Here is a 15,138-nt window from a genome sequence, read left to right on the forward strand (position 1 = left end):
TCAGAGTAAGCGATGCCTCTCCACACCCTTTGCTTTCCATCCCATCAGCCCATCAAATGGTCTCAGAATTAGATCACATTGTAAACCTGGGACATGGTAGCCCAGTGACAAGGGCCGTGGCTTACTTTCACCTTAATCGTCTTGCTACCACCGTGTCTGCCCCACAGGACAAATCCTTTGTGTCTGTGTAGTTCCCAGATCAAAGACAGCTCCTGCAGTGAGTATTTTGACCCAGTCATCTGGGCTTAGCTTCTGGCGAGGATTCCTCTCTGAAATCCTGGCAGTTGACCTGCCTGTCCTTTTAGTTTCCTCCACAGAGCAAGGGCAAGGATAGATCCTGCTGTTCTGCCACCAGGCAGAATTTCTGCTGCAAAAAGACAGTTTACCAAGGATAGTAGCCACTACCAGATTTCTGAAAAATAATTCTGTCTTAATTTTTCTTCTACTAGCGCCCTGTCTACCTGACAGTTTGCCCCAATTAAGAGAGTTTTCCATGTTAAAATAGAGTTTTTTCCTGCACTCTGTGGACCCTGCACTGCAGTTGAGTCTGTCCTCCCATCTCCTGTCCTATACTTTCTCATCAGTCCTTGATCTTGAATCCAGTGCATATTTCAGCCTCGATCTCCATAAAGGCTCCTGCTGCTCTAAGATGCCCATAATGCCACCTTAACTTTATAACAGTTGTCACAAAAAGATATTTTCCATTTTAGTAATATGGAAAAAATCTAGAATGTTAGTATCATATTCATATTTTTTTCATTTCTTTTATACTATTCGGCTAAAGCGAAGGGGAGAATTGGTTCTTCATTTAACTTTCTTCATTATGATTGAATAATCATGATAGAGTATGCAGTAAATCAAAGGATGATAAAATAACTAGGACAGAAGAAAACACAACTTTTAAATTTGTTTTCTGATACTTCACCTACAAACGTTTTGCAAATGTTTTAAGGGTAATTTATTTTCTAAAATATCTTATGACTTTTATTATAGTAATAGGGTTGGAAAGAAAAATTATCTCCGTTCCTTCCCTAGACACTAATTTTACTTTTTAGGTACCACTACTGAAGAATTTCTAATTTGGCTCATCATTTCAGTGGGAATTCAGTGCACATAAGGGGCACATATGTAATTGGCAACCTAATTTTTCTGCTTTCATCAGATGGTACAATGCCAAATCTTCATTGAACTTGCCAGTTAAATGCACTTGGGAACCAAACAGCAGCAAGCGTAAAAGATGAAAATGAACAAATTGGAAAGAGTCATTAACTTTCTGTTTTCCTATCACAACAAAAATTGTATCATGGAAAGTGTAGCAAAGTGGCAAATTCTACTTGAAACATTAAACATCTTAAAAGAGACTAATTCATTTATTTAACTTCTAAAATGTAGCTCATTATAATTTATAAATGGGTTTTTAGTACAGGTTTAAAAAAATACAAAATAGTTAAAATGAATCAACTTTTCAGAAATGTGTTTTAGGTTATTTATTTTCATATGTCTTACTGGTCTAGTGTATATGAATTCTGGGCTTCATTCGACGAGCAAAATTGTTATAAAATTAAACGAGAAGTATTGGCTTTATTTAATACCTTAATGAATAAAGGCAATTGACAGATTTTCATGGTTCTCACTAATTATGGAATGCAATTGAGAGTGTGAAAATTACAATCAGTTGTGGTTATCAAAAATGCCCTTGAAATATCTGGTCTAATGTATAATTTTGAGGAATGTAACATAGAGTCATTATTAAATTATCATTAGTGAAGACAATCAAATCAATAGGAACTGAGGCAATAAAAGCACCAAACACTTGCCAAGTATGATTGAGCATCATCCTTAAAGGGGAAAAACTTTTTTCTTAAATGCTTATTTATAGTTCTTAAATAAACCACATATTTATTTGCTAAGTTCAAAAGTTCAGATCAGGAATAGCTCTTCTACAAAATTTACTTTTGCAGCAACAGCAGGATTCCTTTAGTCAGGACTTTTGGGAAAGCTTCCTAATTTTTTTCATCTTTAAATCTAAGTAGTTAGGACTTTTAAAATTCTTGCCTAACCCTAAAAATCCTGAACATTTTGTAAACAGTTCTTGCGTTAGAAAAAGAAGGAGGGAGGTTGAAAGAAAAATGCCAGGGATTGTAGATCAGCTTATTTCATAATTCTCAAAAGCTCTAAAGAAACTATTAAGACTCTTAACTAAGCCAGGTATTCTGAATGGGAGGCAGTAGAGTAAGGCAGACAGGTTGAGTTGCAGCTGCATCATTTAATCTGTACATGACCTATGGTTAACTACGTGCCCTCTCCAAATCTGACTTTCCTGATGTATAAAATTGAAGAAATGATAAGCTTTTTCACCGGGCCCATACACATTAAATCTCAACATCTTTTGTTAGCATATCCCTTTAACAGTGCTTAATCAGGAACTATAATGTATGTGTATGTTATTGATATATGTGTCTGCTGGTTCCAACTTTGCTCCCCTTTCTTCATGATAAGTTTAAGCCACTTTTAGTGGACTTTGATGGATTCTAAACTGTTTGTATGAGACATGGAAGAATTAGGGGAAAGGAAAATCAATAGTAAAGGCAAAATAAATGGAGAATATATAATGGGCCAGCATATACCAAAAACCTAAGGACATAGCAATGGTCACAGCTACTAATAGAGAGATATAAAAACTAAGTTGTCAACCCTAGCCTCTTAGATAATTCTTAACTTTCTTTTGTTACATTTATGAAGAAAGTTTCCCACAGTTGTCACCTTAAAGCAGGGTTGCCCCCATACCAAAATACACATTGACCACTAATATTCATTCAAAAAGTACATCTTTCTTTTACACTCAATATATTCACAATTCATAAGTCAGATTGTTACCAGATTGTTTACAATGCTCTCTCTCTCACACACACAAGCATAAAAGAAGCATAGGTTCTTGATTCCTGTAAGCTGTTTGCTAATACAGTAGTGCACCAGATCACAAAGATCCTATACTCTGGGCAGGAGGGCAGTTAGAGTGTAAGGGAGCTGATGGTAGGTGTACAAACTTGATATTGGGGATGCATTATCTATCTAGAAATGGTCCTACAAGCCACCAGAATTGGTTTAAAAAGTGTTTCCAACACACACACAGAATTAAATGCACTCCATCAGCTGTCTGGCCTGCTAAAGACATAAATACACAGGAGCGGAGATAAAGAAGCGGATGGATGGGAGAGTTCAGGACCCATGGCAAACCTAAAAGGAAATGAGGCAGTGCAATAGGAGAGAAGATCAGGGAAAATAAATTAGGTAAACCGCAGCACCATGCATCAGAAGTTTTCTCCATCACTAAAATGGCAAAATTTCTCCAGAGGGCCATCAGTCAAATGATGTCAAAACGGTAGCTGGTTCTGTTTGTAATTCCCGTGTTGTCGAGGACCTTACGTGTAGGAACACAAGTTCCCCATCAAGTCACAGTCCCAGTGCTTCTGTTATCTTACAGAAGAACTGACTGCTGTAAATATTTCCTGGGAGGTGTGATCTGCTTAGATAAAAGAAGCCAGGTTTCTTTCCTTGCGGCCTTTGAGGGAAAAGATGTGTCAGAATGTGAATAGGCTGGGTGAGAAGAAAAAGAGGAGAAAGGATCTCACAATTTCCTCCCTGGGAGGTAGAAGAGAATGAAGATAATAGCATCTGGTTGGGAGAGAAAAGATACGGTGCATTTTCAGTATTGCCTCGGTCCCTTTGCAAAGCTTCAGATTCCCCTTCTTTTTCAGTCTTGACCTGCCAGTGCACTTGGACCCGACATACATTTGAGGATGGGCCGAGAAGAAAGCCAAGTCAGCACGGTCGGATACGGCTTCCCCTGAAAACGAAAACTCAGCTACGGGCCAGCCGTGGGTGTGCGCGCCTTAATGTATGAGTATGCGTGCGTGGTAACCCGCGGACGCAGTTGGCCGGGCGCCGCCCTAGGAACCACCCCCTCCCCAGCTTCACCCCTCCCCCCCGGGCCCTTATAAAAGGCCGCGCTCGCCGCCGCCCTCCTCACAGTCTGGGAGCGCGGCCTGCCGAGGAGGTGACTCTAGTGTCCCCCACTCAGTCACACTCCGCGCACTCACACACTTGGAAGCGCCTCCCCACGTCCCTCCTCTGCCCTCCTCTTGCTCTGCTCTTCTCTCTCTCACCGCAGTCGCCGACCGACTGCCAATCCGCGTCTCTCTCTCTCTCTCTCTCCACAACATGACTGACTGGGAAGCGGTGGCTCAGGCAGAGCAGCTCTGCTGGCGCAGGCAGGAGGAGCAGGAGGATTATTAAATAACGCAGCTCGACTCTGCAACTGGGAGTGGAGAGAAGGAGCCCAACAGCCGAGAAGGGGAGGGAGGGCAGAGGAGGGGGCCCAGGAAAGACACCCCCGTGCCCCGAAGACATAAATCCCCGAGTGCCCGGGAGAAGCCTTACCAAGCGGCGCGGAGCCCTCAAGGTAGTAACGCCCCCTGTGCCCCCGCGCCCTCAGGGTCGCGCTTCGCGTCCCCGCGGCACTGGGGCCGGCTCCCGGCGGACGCGGGAGGACAGCCAGGCAGGTGACCGCGCCTTGCCCGGGCCGCCCTGGAGCAGTCCCCGCCCAGGCCCGGGGCGCCGGCCGCCGGCCCGGCGTGCGCGGCGCGGAGACTTAGTCTCGCGGGCGGGGTGGGAGGGAGGCGGACGGGGTCGCTCGCCTTGGGCCCGCGACTCCGGGCGCGCTGCGTGGCCTTTTCCTCCGCGCTCCTGAGCACTCTGCTCCGCGCGTCCGTGGCGGCCACTTCAGGGCTCCGCGGAACGCGGCGGGCCAAGGAGGCAAGAGTTGGCGCAGGCTGGGGGCCGCTCCCCTCCCTCGCCGTTCGTGTCCCGCAGGTAGGGGCGGCCGGGCAGCGGCGGCGCCGCCGGCTGCGGGCACCGGGGCGGGGGCCGCGGCGGGGAGGGGTGGTGGGGGGAAGGGGGCGGGGAGCCCGGGGCTCCTGGTGGAGCCGCAGTGCCGGAGCCGGGACGGCCTCTTGCCTCCGCCCGCTCGTCCTCTGGCGCTGGCTTCCTGGATTGGAGGCGAGAACCTCCCCAGCGGCGGCAGGAACAGCGGCGACTTCGTGTGGACAAATTGCTTTGTGGTGGCGCGTCAAGGGCTCCAAGGATATGTGTGTGTGTGTGTGTGTGTGTGTGTGTGTGCGCGCGCGCGCGTGTGTGAGTGTGCGCGCGTGTGCGTGTTCACGCTCGCGCTCCTGACTAATCAATGCATTGGTTCACCTGGAAAGAAAATCAGTCCTGAGCTGAAACCGCAGGTGTCCTCCCCCCCCCTTTGGCTTGTATCCCAGGGACTTGTACACGCAGTGCCATCAACGGGCAGGGGTGCGTGATGGGGTGACGGAGGGATTTGTGAATGGTGCTTCTCTGCGCGTGGAGGCTGAGCCTTGCTGATGTAAAGGAGGAGGTATGCAGAGTGAGAAGAAAGGCTATTTATGGCAAAGAGTTGTGAAATTTCTCGGGGTTTCCTTCCGTGTTTCCTGAGCTTCTCTCTCTCCCTCTCTCCTTTTTTTTTTTTTTCCTTCTTTCCTCTCTCTCCCCTCTTCTTTCTCAGAATTAGAAGCAATTCTGCTTTTCTTCCCCCTCTTGTGGGACCTTGAATATGAGTGAAGGAAGTCAGAAAATCACTTGTCATTTTACAGATATAAGAAAAAGGCTTCTTAGAAGTTGCTCATCTCTTGCCCTTTAATGTTTTTATGTACTTAGTCTCCACTCCTCTTACCTCTTCAGGCCATCAATAGTACCTACAAGACAGAAGGTACCTACTTGGTTTCAGCAGCTTTCATTTCTAATATTTTTACGGTTGAATACCTTCCTACTGATATGTAACACATACCCTTCATCTCTACCCCTAGAAAGGCTATTAAAAATAATGTGCACACATTTTACCTTAAAGTTGGGTTTATTAAAAGCTTTGGGGAAAAGAGAGGCGGACACCTGGATGAGTTTATATCGATTATTACTGATTAGAATTAGAACTAGCTATGAAGAAAAGATCTGAAATACTATTAATCGAGGCTACAACACAATCAGTTTGTTTTGCTTTCTGTTTCTATTTGCTTTATAACAGGCACAAATACCAAAGACATAACTTGAAGCATAAAGATGCCTTAGGATGCTTTATGTGCGTTAGCAAATTTATGTTCTTAAAAGTGGCAACCTGTGTTTTCATAGAACCAATGATGGGTTGTCCTCATTATTTTAAATTGGGATGTCACTAAGCGCCTGCCAAGCACAGTGTTTTTAAAACATTGAAATTTCATATTGCAACTACTAGTTCAATAATTTCACAGAGAAGAGAAGTAGATTGACCAACTGATTGTCAGAGTGATTTGTCTTCATTTGGTATCAAGGAGCTCCTTATTTTGATCAAAACATGCCAAATGTTTCTGTTTTTCCAGTGTGAAAGTAGCTTTCCTTAAGAGTCCTGTTTATTTTGAAGACAAAACAGAGTTAAGAATTTGTTATTTTGATTTGGTTACGTTCATATTGGTTTAAAATACATTTTTAACAGTGGAGCACGTGCAGTTATATATATTACATTAGAACTTGGCCTGAGGCCCTACTCTGAGGGTTGTTACCTTAATTTTCCTGAATCATTGGAATGTAGAAGTAATGGGAAAATTTTAAATGTACTTGATGAGCTGTATTATTGCAATCATTAAAAAGTAATATTTATGAATACTTTTTTCTTTGACATCAGAGAATGAGCAACTTTATTATTTTAATGATATATTTTATACTATAGAATGTTAATTTACATCAGACTTATGAAGTAGAAAATGAAAAATACTACATTTTGTTGATATTGAACACCTTACTCCATTTTATTACTCAGCATAGTATTCATAATAAAGGGCCTATTGTGGAGGAGCATAAGACTTCCTTGCTTCCTCCTGCCCTTCAGGAGCTTACTCTCCACTTGGGGCCAATCTGATGCTCATGCTTGAACAGAGTTAACAACCCTTGACAATAAGAGATTGCATCTCTAATGAAGACTGCAGGAGTTCAGAGCATGACAGTAACATTTCATACTGGATTATGTCTGAAAAGGCTGCCAAGGTAGGTAAGACTTGCTTGGTCTTGATCTTGAGGGATGAATAGGATTAGTGGTTTGTGGGTGAGAATATAAGGTATAAGATGCAAATCTCATAAATTTGTAGAAAAGAACAAAAGGTCTAAGGAAAGATAAGTTTGTTTTGAAATAGATTTTGATATTGCAAAGTGGCTGAATTTGCTGTGCAAAGTTCAGGGTGAGTCAGTTTCTGTGTACAGCATTCTGTACACTGTATTCTTGGAGTTAGTTGTCAATATTTCTGTACCTAAGAAGACAGATCATTGATTTTATCTTGCCTTTTAATGAAAAATATGCTCGATATATATTTATAGAGAATACTTACTCTAAATATTTAAATATACCTCATCACACTAAAGTGTTGAATTTCATGTTAATACCAAGGTGGCATCACATGAAATGAGGTGTTTAGGGTACATCCTTAACTAACCTTTATTAGATTTGCTCTAAAGGAAAAAGTATGAGATAATGTTAAAAAAAAAAAAAAACAAAACCAAAACTGTATTAATAGTGAGCAGTCATTGAATGCTTAATATTTTATTCATATGAAATGTATAACTCATTAACATATTTTCTGTATTTTTAAAGTTATTAGAATGCATCTGCATTATAGTTAATCTATCCTTACATTATTTTTCATGAATATACAGCTATGATGTGGGGCTTGTGAACAATTTTAGAATTGTAACAACAGTTTTAAAGATGTTGTAACTATCTTTTGATATATAGATTGTATTACTAATAGCATGCTTTATCTCTAAACATTTTGAACTTAGTTATTTCTTCTTTGTATATATAGTTGTTTTTATACAAGCACAAAACTTTAAAATGCATTTCCCTGTTTTAAGAACATAAGGGGAAAGATCTGACTTGACATTGAGATTCCCTATTCAATATGACACCCAAGAAGTATGTTATGGTGACAGTAAGGAAATAGTACAAATATTAGATATGACTTTCAATAAATAACAGAATAGAATTACTTTCAGATTAGCTGAATTAAAAGACTTTCATATATATTTTGTTGACGGTGAATAGATATGAGTTATTACAGAAGTGAAAAGCCTATTAAATCATCAGTTTCATATTCATGCAGGAATGGAATGATTTCCAATGCAGTCAAGGTACAGACCAGCATATCTGTTAATTGGTCTCTTTTGAGTTTGGTTTTGCACTATATGTCACAGGTGTATCACTTTGATAATGTAATCTCTCCTACTGTATGACTGACAGCTTCTGCATGATTTCCCTACTGGATAGTGACAAAATCTGTTTGCTTTATATTGAGGACATATGCTTCTATCAGCAATATTATCTTCACTATGCAAGAGTGGCAGTTAACAATAAAACATGAAGTCTGGGGTGGGAGAAGCAGTAAGAAAAGATGAAGAGATTGATGACAGACACTAACAAAAGAAACATACTTGAACATGTAGTATGCAAGAGTGGCAGTTAACAATAAAACATGAAGTCTGGGGTGGGAGAAGCAGTAAGAAAAGATGAAGAGATTGATGACAGACACTAACAAAAGAAACATACTTCAACATGTAGCTTAAACTAAATATAACATAAAACTGTAAAACTGACCAGTCTAAACTGCAGTTGATACAACTATCAGTTCTTGCTTTAAAATGACTGTATTTCAGTTTAAACTGTCTTTATGTGGGCTAAACAAAATGGCAAAAAAAAAAAAAAATCAGTGGTTGAAAATGTTTGCTAGGGTCTATGGTATGATATTACAATTTAAAAAAATTTCTACTTAGAACTTTGACAGATAAAGTTTGTTGTTTGGCAAAATTTCTGGCCTGATACCTAGAATAACTTAAAATGTCATTTTTGGTTTTGCATTTTTTACGCTATATTTACAATTTTAACTAAATTTATTAAAATTTTTGAACACTGTAACATTTTGATACTAAATAAAATCTAAAGGTCATTTATAAGGAAACATTTTATTATTTAATGGCAAATTCTTAACCTAGGGCAGTAGTTCTCAAAATGTGGTTCCCTGGGCAAAAGCACCAGTGAACTTGTTAAAATGCAATCCCGTTGAATGATTGAATCAGAAACTTTGGTGGAGTCCTCTATGTGATTCTTATGCACCCTAAAGTAGGAGAACCACTGACTTGAAGGCAGTGTCTTCCACCTATTTTGTACCTAAATACTTTCTTCAACTGGTAGAGATAACTAAGCTTTAGCTATTTAGACCTGGAAAATACTATACTCACCATCAGAACATTTTCATCTTAATTGAATTAAAAAATGAGTCTAATTCCTAAGCACATATTTGCTGTTGACTGGAGAAGCAATCTATATGTATAGAATTTAACTGAACGGTAAAGACCTCCGACTGACCTTACTGGTAGTCATTTACAGAACAAAAAATATGCACAGTATACAAGGATTGACTATTTTTTGTTTAGTTTTCTTGACTTTTATGTGATATTTTTGGTTTTGGCATTTATTATCATCTTCTCTATAAGATTACGGTTCTGCAACTATAACTTCACAAGTGTGGAATGTTCTCCCGAAGTCTTATTACTGAAATAAATTTTAGACCACATCTCTACATCTTTCAGGATCAAAGATAATGTGTTCCAATCCTGTATCTCTCTTAGTAACCCTTCCCTCTCCTTCTTATCCTCCCTCCCTGCCCCTCTTGTCGCATCTTCCTCCTTTCAGGTATGAGCTCAGTCAACCTTCCTTGGCCTCCTTTGCTACATCAGTTTCTCTCTGATACATTGTTTTAGTTCTCTGTTCCTCTACTTTGTGGTAGTCATTGCAGTTTTATGTGTGTTTGTGTGATTGGTTCAGTATTGTATCATTAGGTATTAACAGTGGCAAACACATAAATAATTATTTGTTGAATGAGTGTATACCTTCATTCTAAGGGTATATTATGTTCCAAAGACTGACACTTGAAAAAATATTTTAAAGGAGTCCTGGAATATATGTAAATATAGGTATTGTTTTTCTTTCTATTTTGCAAGTGATGAGATGTTTGTTAACAACAACAGCAATGGCTATAATGTGCTGAACATGACTTCCATGATAAGCACTTAAATAGGTTATGCCATGCAGTTCTCCTAATATTATAAAGTTTTGTGCGTATTTTAGAGGTGAGGAAACTGAGGTTCTGTTCTGTGATCTGCCAAGCTACCTACACCAAACTTTGACTTTTTTTTATTACAACGATGAATAAATTATGAAACCAGTAGACAGAAAATGTGAAGTGTATTTTCTCCTTATTCTGATTTAACTCAGAGCCCAGCAATATCTGTGCATTACTCACCCTGTTGCCATTATCTTCAGAGATGCCATTATTGTGTCTTGGGTGATTGGAACAAGTGATGGAGGACTTGCAAGGCTGAGGCTCCCATCTTCTTATTGCTCTTTTCAGTACCAAAGTTGTTTATCCCCAGTGCCACTCAATCACAATTCTTTTACCCCAACTGGTTAGACTCTCCAAACTTGTTAGTGAAAATTTAAGATGTAACCAAGTGTAATTTTCAGAATGAGTACCTTAATGCAGAGAATGCTCAAACATTAATTAGATAGTCTCCATATTTGGAGATATGCAGCTTATCTTCTGGAATACTTCACACACAGCTTTGAGTACCATACTCAAGCAAAGTTGACCTTAGGTGCCGTCTGTTAATTCATTTTGACTCCCATGAGAAGAAAAAAATATTACATGGTCGTATCAGTTTAGTTTCTTTTGGCTTTTAATCTTTAACTTATTTATTTAAATATGTGTTTAACCAATATTCAAATCTTTGCAGCAAAGGAAATTTTTAAAGGCTGGCTCTATGGACGTCCATTGACTGTCAGACAATCAGAGTTAAATCTGGTTATTCTGAAGCCCTCTACTAGACTAGCTGGGCAAAATTTTATTTTCATAATTTGTTTAAATCAGTCAATAACATGAATAAAAGTAGATGCAAGTTATCAACAAGAAAAAAATAATTGGTTGTTTCACTGAGTACATTACTTATGGCCTACTTTGTAGCTTTTTGTGAGATTCTGTTTAGACTGTCACTGGAATCATTTAATCTTTAACTGGAGCCTCAGTCATGCTCCTGATTTAGGACCAATTCTTCTATGTAGTGGTAAGATGGACTGGCTTCTAGTCTCAACACTTTGGGACTTAACATCAAGCCACCCATGATGTCCAGCTCTTATATGATAACTTATTTATAGTAATGCTTCTTTCTCATAACTGAAACTGATTTCTCACCAAATATTTTCCCCTGAATCTTAATAACTTAATATCACCATTTCTTATAGCATTTGAGTGAGATCTTTCTTTTTACAGAGCCTTCTCTATTTCTTTAAGGACTGGGCTCCTACCTCTGAAACCACATCATTTCCTGACCTTTTTATCTGCCAGCAGACTCACCACCCCCACCGCAGTAACCACTTTCCTGGATGTCTAAACGTTGCCAGCTCTTAGAGATATGCTTCATTTGCAGTACTCACTCTTGGACCTCCATGATGCCAACCACTTTTGGCATATTGCCCCACTCTCAGGTATGCAGGCTGGTTGGACTTCTTGGAAGTATTTACAGCTAGGTCTGTATATTGCTTTCCAGACTACAAGGCAGGTCTAGTTCCAGGTTCTAACCATCATTAGACTGCCTCATTTTGCTACATGTCATCTTCCCTTATCTGGCTGTGTCCTGCTATAGAGGTACCTCATTTATCACCACTGACAACAAACATTTTGTAAATGCTTATTATGTATAAGTCAGTCTGTTTCAAAAAGAATGCACCACATATGGTTCCTGAACAAATTATCCACATAAATAGAATACATATTCTTCCATATCTTTTTTGGTGACTAAATGTGATATATGTACACAAATATGGGCAGAATTTGCATATGAATTCTTTAGGGTTTGCCTGTTTCTCTTATTCAGTTGTTTATTTCTCACAATTACAATTGTTTATTTCAAGATGACCTGGCTCTTCTCCTTTCTCCTTTATGACCTTATTTGAATGTGTTAAAGAAACATACTCCGGACTGTGTGATACTTTCTCTAAGTTTCATTAATGAAACCTAGGGGTATTTCTGTGTTCAGGAAATGTTTGTTAAGCCAGGTATACTGCCTTAATTCAACTTTTCTGGGAGTTTTAGTGATACGCTTTCCTTATCTACCAAATTCAGACTATCATGTCATATTTCTTATGTACCTATTCACTGCAGTTACTTCTTCCCTGAAAAGTTTAATACTATGATTCTGTTAATGAGTTGTTGTATGTGTGGCTTTTTTTGGTTTTTGTTTGTTTGGTTTTGGCAATAGCAGCAAATGATACATCACCAACCTATATTAGGTTTATAAATAAAACCATACAAGTATATATGAATAAAGACATGGCAGAAATAAATGCAGATATAGGCTTTAACATTCTAGGCAATTCTTCAACTATTTTTATTTGTTTGATTGTTTTTTGTTTATTTGTAGATATACAAATTACCAATGCATTAAGTCTGAATATATGAAATGTGTTTAGTGACTGTGCCTTTCTAATACAGTATTCTTTAAGACATTCAGGAAAAGCTTTAAAGGGGAGAACACATTAGATGAGATGATTAAGAAAAGGAAAAACATACCTCTAAACCAGACTCAAATTCAGTATGAGAAATGCAGACTAAATAACTTACTTCAGGTAAAGTTTCAAAATATCTTATTGATAACAAAACCAATGAGTCTGTGTGTCAGGGTTCCTGAATTTTCAAAGGAATGCTAACTACAGGCAGATAGCTCAAGAATAGTTTGATTTTGTTTTCAATTTTTAATACCATATTCATGTGCAAACAGACCCAAGAAAACCAGAAATATTCATTAATAAATGAGTTACTGAAAAGTTAGAATGTACCTTCTATAGCAGTGATTTTAAAAATAAAGTGTAGATTACTAAATTGGGCCATCAGAGTCACTACAAATTTGTACACAGCAAGCATATAAATTTATAACAACATTATGGCTAAAATTAACTTTGAGGGGTATTGGCAGGTATCTTCTTCATCAATACCAGTTCAGCTTTTGAAAGGATGAGGGACCCTGCAGTGGGAGGGTCTAAGTTGATCAGAGGGAGAGGAAGCATCTTGGGGTGGGGAGAATCATGGGGCTCCTGAGTCCAAAACACTGAAAGGATAAAGACACTGCAGTGCTAACTGTCTAGTGAGGAGTAAGAAGGAATGCCTCCCAGGATATTTCTGAGGAGAGTCAGGTTCATTGAATGATGATACAGAAAATGCATAGCCCCAGAGGTCTAATGCAGGAAGTGATCGGATGAGGTATTTTAAAAGCCAAAGCATTTTAATTTGAAGGTAGGATAGATTGGTAAATTTGAAGTTTTGGAGATCCTTCAGTCCCCCTTTCAACCTGCTAGACCTCAGTCTCTCCAGTCACCTTTGATGCAAGGGAGCTATCCAGGGTACTAGGCTCTTGTCAAAGTTCTCTTGTAAAACTGTGCAAAATATTTTGTTGTTTTTGTTTTTGCTATTCATAGAGCCTGCCATTGCAGATGCTGTGTCATTCACTTGGAATGACTGAAACTTCCACCATTTGGTTTATTCAGTGGGTCCTTCAAGGCTCAATTCAAACGTATATTCAAGGAGGACTACCTCAATCCCATGCAAGAAGCCTATTTTGAGTTCCAGTAACAGCCTGTGTATATCACTGTGAAATCTCCCTTTAATGCATCATAATTCATTGCTTGCTTGTGCTTCATGCCCACTAGAATGTGAACTCTATGAGGGCAGTAATTTTGTGTTTTATTCTCTTTTTCAAGCTGCTTGTCTAAATCAGTGATGTGAAGATCCTCAGTAATTGATAAATGAATGAATACTGCTTAAGAGTGACTTGAATATTGCCCATCCTTCTGTGAACTACTCCAAGTGCTAGCCACTGTCCTGAATCACATCTAGGCTCAATTTGAATATTGCCCTCCATGGGTTTTTCATGGACTGAAAATTTGTTCTTAACATGGAACCAAGTATCCTAAAACGTCTAAAAGTCTTCAAAAAATGAAAGGATTGGAGGAACTCTAGAAACTGTAGTATATATACCATGGGAATTAGGGGATCAGCAGAATTTAAGGAAGCAACAATATAGGCCGATACGAAGGATGGGGGTCAAAGGAGAGTCTGGTCTGTCACTTCCTCAAACAAGAATCCCAGCCATCCACACCACACTCATTCTCTAAGGCCTCTGGAATTGGAAATGTCCTCTCAGTTCCCACAGCCCAGATCCAAATTTTGAAATGCCTGCAAATTGGAGGCTGTGTAAGGCTGGCAGAATTCTTTAACTGAATAAACAAATGTTACTAGGTCCTGTATATATATATATTGGTTAATGAAACATACGGTTTCTCTCCTCCCTGAAGCTTATCATTTAGTTCCCAATTGCAGTGTCCATATTATTCATGGTCCTTGGCCAGACTGGAACTTGGTAGATCTCTTTTCTCTGTCTTCTTATAGCCATATTAGTGACTTCTGAACTGCCATAAAAGCAAGTGTGCTTGTTTTCAGTTCTCCACACCCATACATATCACTACTCTGAATGTTCAGTGTGATTATAAGTGACTACATTGTTATAGAAAAACTCTTTTATTTACACATAAGGCATCCTGTCACTGGTGTGGTATTGACTTAATGGTCACTTTTGCATGATGTTGGTGAGTTGTGTACCTGTCTATATCTTCCCTTACAGGACAGTTCAAGAATAGGTACCACAGTTTTTCTTTTGGTCAGAAATTCCCTGTATTTCAAGTGCAAGAACCATAGGAAATGGTTGTGTGGCCTTTTCGTGGGGGATATTTTACTTTATAATTCTGCCTTTCATGTTTTTGAAATATACATACTATCTATTTTGTATGTCATGCTGTTTCTCTTTCCTGTTTTTATTTTTTTCTTCCACTTATTGCCAGCAGGAGTGTTTCAATTATGAAGCATAGATGGAAAAACTATATTAGTTATTTTTAACTCTTGGAGACCTAGTTATATAACTCAAAGAAATAATATG

General features: G+C 39.2%; 1 protein-coding gene across 8 annotated transcripts in view; it reads left to right on the plus strand.

Annotated features, from left to right (window-relative positions):
- Nucleotides 1-4,013: 4,013 nt before the first annotated feature.
- CCSER1 (coiled-coil serine rich protein 1) overlaps nucleotides 4,014-15,138 on the plus strand; it is a 1,107,668-nt gene continuing 1,096,543 nt past the window's right edge. For 3 of the 8 annotated variants that reach the window (XM_032459692.1, XM_032459747.1, XM_032459752.1), the window contains exon 1: nucleotides 4,015-4,462. The gene's annotated coding sequence lies outside the window, so the exon portion shown is untranslated. Of the gene's footprint in view, nucleotides 4,463-4,503; nucleotides 4,873-4,968; nucleotides 5,441-6,762; nucleotides 7,096-15,138 lie in introns of those variants that run through there. The other 5 variants (XM_032459742.1, XM_032459759.1, XM_032459700.1 and 2 more) reach the window with 5 other exon arrangements.

Source organism: Camelus ferus, chromosome 2, assembly GCF_009834535.1.
Source record: "Camelus ferus isolate YT-003-E chromosome 2, BCGSAC_Cfer_1.0, whole genome shotgun sequence".
Classification (NCBI taxonomy): domain Eukaryota; kingdom Metazoa; phylum Chordata; class Mammalia; order Artiodactyla; family Camelidae; genus Camelus; species Camelus ferus.